Here is a 5578-nt window from a genome sequence, read left to right on the forward strand (position 1 = left end):
CTTACTGGCACTCGCCTGGGTTATTCTTTAATGTTTGCACACACACGTCCTGTTCGCCGCTAATGACCACAGGCCCTAACCTGAAATACACACAAAATACCACGAAGCCAAACAAAGGAGGGAGGGGTTGTCACAGCTACCACTGGTGAGGCCCCACCCGTAGCAAAGGAGCGCAAAAAAGGATGAAATAAAACCTTAAGTTGATTTAAAAACAGTCAATAATGAATAAAAAGGCCAGTTTATGATAAACTTAGTAAAATAAGATCTTCACTAAGTTCTTCACAAATTGCGACAGAAAAAAACAGAGACCAAAGTTTGGATTTTTGATATACAATTTTCGTTTTAACAGAGAATGCAGAAATACGTTGAATCTAATAGAAACTACCTTCAAGTATGTAAAAAATTACCTTCAAGTGTAGCAGATCGAACCCATAACCAAGAAAGAGAGCCCATAAACTTGAAATGTTGGTATAATAGTCAGGTAAACATTTTTGTACTCAAATAATGTTACTATGAAACTTCAAACCTCACAAGCAGTTTTATTAAGGGCTATAAAATTCCCATGTGTCAAGATAACATCTTTATCAGGTATAATATTTTGTTATGTCTTGCTGACCAATTATAGATCTTCAGAGACCGTTTATGATTACTGGAAATGAGCTTATGGAAAACGGAACTTTAAACTACCACTTGAATTAATGCATACCCATGTTTCCTCTAGCCCATCTACCAGAATGTTTAATGCACATCCTATTTATCAACTTCGATAGCAGTAATAAAGGCCAGAGTTACAGCACGATCGAGGCATTGTTTCTTCCAACTATTTGCTTAAGAATCTCCTTGCGTTCATTATTGTCTAAAATATTTCCGAAAGTTTGTTCCTAAACTTATTATTTTTCTAATTCTCTATGGTTTTCCCTGATGTTTTCAGATTCTTCTTTATCACAAAAGATGAATCTATTAGGAAACCGGTTGTTTCTAAATTGCTTGACATGGAAACTAGAAGTGCAGCAGATCAGTCACATTAATGAAACCAAAGATTTCTGAAACCTAGCAGATCAATCATGCATACTAAGAAACTCAATTGCTGATTACTAGCATCTATGAATCTGCAACAGATTTTTCAGTTTGAAAATCGATTAGCACTTAACATTATTAATGAAACAGACTAGAACTCTACCAATTTTACTAAGGTATGTATTACAAACTGATGCCACTCATGATTGACCAAAAAAAACTTACAACAAGTCGCCTTTATTTGTAAGGTGCATTGATCAACTATGACCATATATTAAAAAACTTCATTTTATTCAACTAAAAAGGGGTTGCACCTGAGATCATCTTGATCACAGGCTGCCTATGTACCCCCAACAAATCCTAAAGAGGGATCAAGCCCACACGTAGTTCTTTTACATACACAGTATTCAATTGTATTGTTTTTTAACTAAGAAGGGGCTGCACCTGATCATCTTGGTTGCAGGCTGCCTACGTACCCCTAACAAATCCTAAAGAGGGATCAAGCCCACACGTAGTTCTTTTACATATATTACAAATCAATTATCAATCTGAGTATCTACTTTTAGTCTCACCAACAGCCTTCACTAATTTCTTCAGTTGTACGATCTGATTATTGCATCAATGTTGTACGATCAGTTCACGGTTATGTGGTGTCTTGAATGCTATCTTCTGCTGCGGTTTGCGTAAAATGATCTTTAGCTTCTTAGTTGTCTTTGTTGCTGGCTGGACATTGTCTGCTACTTTGGATGAATTCAGAAATGGATGGTTCAATAGCATGTCAGCTGTCCAACCTGAACTGGGATTCTTCAATGTTATCTTCTGCTGCGGTCTGCGTAAAATAATCTTTAGCCTCTTTGTTGTCTTTGTTGCAGGCTGGACAATATTGTCTGCTACTTCGGATGAATTCAGAAATGGATGGTTCAATAGTATCTCCGCTGTCCAACGTGATCTGGGATTCTTGACTAGACACCTCTTCAGAAAATCTTGTGCTTCGTTCGACAACTTTGCATTCTGAAACATTGGTTCCTCAAACCCGATTCTGCATAAAACATTCGAATCTTGACTATCTTCATCTGATTCCCACAGCGGTGTCCCCGTCATCAACTCGTAGATAGTGCAACCGAGAGCCCATATATCAACTTCTGGTCCGTACTTTTCGTCAACCACGGATATATTCTGGTGCCAAATACCTTTCAGTTCCCCTTAGTCCATGCTTTTCTGCCCTGCTCTGTTCCAAAGTCATAGAGAGCCCGAAATCTGCCATCTTGGTTGTTTCATCAGAGCCCGCAAGAAGAATGTTATGGGTCGCAATGAATAACTCCTCTGCTGTGTATGTGAACGAGACCTAAAACAGCATTCCTAGTGTGTTTTCTAACTTCAAACTCTAACAGTCCTTTCCCTGAGTTGTAGTTGTGAAGACGATCGGCTAAGCTTCCTCCGATCTGGAGGCATATTCAAGCAGTAAGTTGTAAACGGCGACGCCATCTTGTAGTTCAATATTAGGTCTAAAACAGTGAATTAAACATACTGAGGAATGCCTCTTCATCTTGCAAGGATTGAGAGCTAGCGATGGAGTAAGCAAGATTTTATTGCGATGAGAGGTGGAAGACGCTCTAACGTGGGAGGTTGATTATCGAAAGTCGAAGCTAAAGAAACAACCCCAAATCCACCTTCACCCAGTGTTCTCAGCCATTTCTGAAAGTAATTTGTAAAATATCACGATGTAATTCGTGAACGTCTGTTGTTGCTGCTTCCTACTCTTATATTATAAGGTCAAGTTGTCCCAATCCTTTATTAAGTGGGATTCTAACTTTTGTTTCCTATTTTTACTTTCCATATTTCTGTTACGGCCCTATTCTTTTTCTCAAAAAATGACCCTATTCATTCACGTATTTAAATTCCATTCCTCTCCCGCAATGAAAGAAAAGCTTGAACTCGTGAAAATTTTCTCTGTATATTTATTCACTGAAGTAGTGTTGCTTATATACAGCCCTATCTATAGATACAAAAAATGTAAATAAAATATTCCTATACACAGTCCTATTTTCTATTGGCTAGTGGTATAACTAACTTAACAAAATTATTCTTTACAATGTGAGCATGTGCTCACTCACGTGTATCAGCATAATTAAAATGAATGGTCCAGATCTGTCTTTGTCTTCTAATCCAGTGGTCAAGATTAGAACTTAGGATTTCAATATCAAGGGCTTCTATTTTGCCACGTCATGTACCACTAAAGACTTCAGACATAAGTCCAAAATTTGCTTAGTAAACTCCGAAGCTTTACACCTTCTTCTTCATTGTAGCATCTGCTTCTTTCTTCTTCTTCGCTTCTTCATCCATTGAATTATCATGGGGTTCTATTCTTCAACATCCCCCCTCAAGGTGGAGGGGAGAGAATGGACCCCCAGCTTGCACAAAATACCCCGATGAGAACCCCCAGATAAGGGTTTGGTAAAGAGATCTGCGAGCTGAGAGTCCGACGGAACAAAATTGAGAGAGATTAAACCAGACAAAAATTGTTGACGAAAAAAGTGACAATCCAACTCCACATGTTTGGTGTGTTCATGAAAGACGGGGTTACGAGCTATGTGAATGGCGGCTTGACTGTCAGAGTGAAGAGGGACAGGCAAAGTGGGATGGACTGTGAAATCGGCCAAAAGACGAACAAGCCATGTAATTTCAGCCGTGACTCGACGCATAGAACGATATTCAGCTTCGGCGGATGATAAAGAGATGGATGCTTGTTTCTCAGATTTCCAGGAAATGGGGGCGCCTCCAAGGGTAATAAAAAATCCACTCACTGAACGACGTGAATCACGATAGGCGGCCCAATCAGCGTCGCAAAAAGCTATCAAATCAAAAGAAGGATGGGAAGATAAAAGAATCCCTTGTGAGGGATCTGTGCGAAGATACCTTAGGACACGTTGAGCAGCAGAAAGATAAGAAACACAAGGTTTTTGCATGTATTGGCTCAGAGAAAGAACAGCAAAAGAGAGATCAGGTCTAGTATTTGTCAGATAATTGAGTTTACCAACTAAATGGCGATAAATGGTTGATCATCCAAAGGAGGGCCCAAATCTGCCTGAAGCTTAGTGGAAGGATCCAGTAAAGAAGAAATTCGAGACCCTGTGCAATGGAACTCCTGCAGTAATTCCAAGGTAAATTTCCTTTGACTGATGATGAACCCCTGTTTTTCTCTGAGTATTTTCATGCCTAGAAAATAGTGAATGTTGCCTAAGTGTTTCACCTTGAATTCTGAATGAAGAAAAGCAGTTATATGTTCTATTTCTGCACCATCATCCCCTGTGAGGAGGATGTCATCCACATACACTGCTAAGATAGAAACTAGCTCACCATTTACCTTGTAGAATAGAGAATAGTCATTTAGTGAGCTAGAATATCCCTTAAAACTCAGGGCACCNGTGTAGGGAAATCAACAGTTTACCTGGAAGTATAAGGGCTTTAAAGTAGGTGAAGTATGAAAGGAGTATAGAAATCTCCTAGAATAGGTGAATGATGAGGCATAGGGAGTGAATTAGGACTAGAAATGGGTGTAGAAACTATGTCAAGAGTAGGAGAATCAAGTGTAGGTACTGGGAGAAGATCAGGTGAGGGACAAACAGGGTTAGGATCTGAAGATGAAATAGAAGGTGGAGTCATATCTGATGTAGGAGTGTGGTTAGGAGGGAAGTAGGTAGTAGAATGTGGGGAATGAAAAGAAAAGAGATGTTCATGAAATTTGATGTCCCTGGAAACAAACACTCTTTTTGTCTCTTTGTCCAGAACCTTATAACCTTTTTGACCTTGTGCATACCCTAAAAATACACAAGCCTTAGCTCTGGGTGCAAACTTATCTCTGTGTTTAGGTAAGGTTGAAACATAGCATAGACACCCAAAACTTCTCAGGACTTCATAGGTAGGTTCTTTCCCATACAAAACTGCATAAGGTGTCTTTCCGTCTAACACTTTGGAAGGGAATCTGTTGATCAAAAATGTGGCAGTCAATACACATTCTCCCCAATATTGGAGAGGAACCTTGGACTGAAACAGTAAACCCCTTGCAATTTCCAGAAGATGCCTATGTTTCCTCTCCACTATCCCATTCTGTTGAGGTGTGGACACACAAGATGTCTCATGAATGATCCCCTGTTCCTGAAGGTATTTAGTCTCCTGTGTTCCCTTTCCCAATTCCCATTCATTGTCTGATCTTACCCTTCTTACTTGCTTGTTAAATTGCCTTTCTACCATAGATAGAAAAGACTTCAGAACTGTAAAGGCATTGCACTTGGTACTCAATAAAAAGGTCCAAGTAGCCCTACTAAAATCATCAACTATGGTCAAGAAATAATTGTAACCATTGTATGTAGTGGTCTTAAAGGGTCCCCAAGAATCTATGTGAATGAGATCAAAAGGAGATTTAGTCCTGATTTGGCTAGTGGGGAAAGGAAGCCTAGTTTGCCTTGCCTTAGCACAAATTTCACACACATTATTAAAATTTGAAGGAAAATGAATGAAACTGAGTTTTCTCATTACTGAAAAGGGCAAATGCCCCAACCTG

The sequence above is a fragment of the Nicotiana attenuata genome, unplaced genomic scaffold (genome assembly GCF_001879085.1).
Source record: "Nicotiana attenuata strain UT unplaced genomic scaffold, NIATTr2, whole genome shotgun sequence".
NCBI lineage: Eukaryota > Viridiplantae > Streptophyta > Magnoliopsida > Solanales > Solanaceae > Nicotiana > Nicotiana attenuata.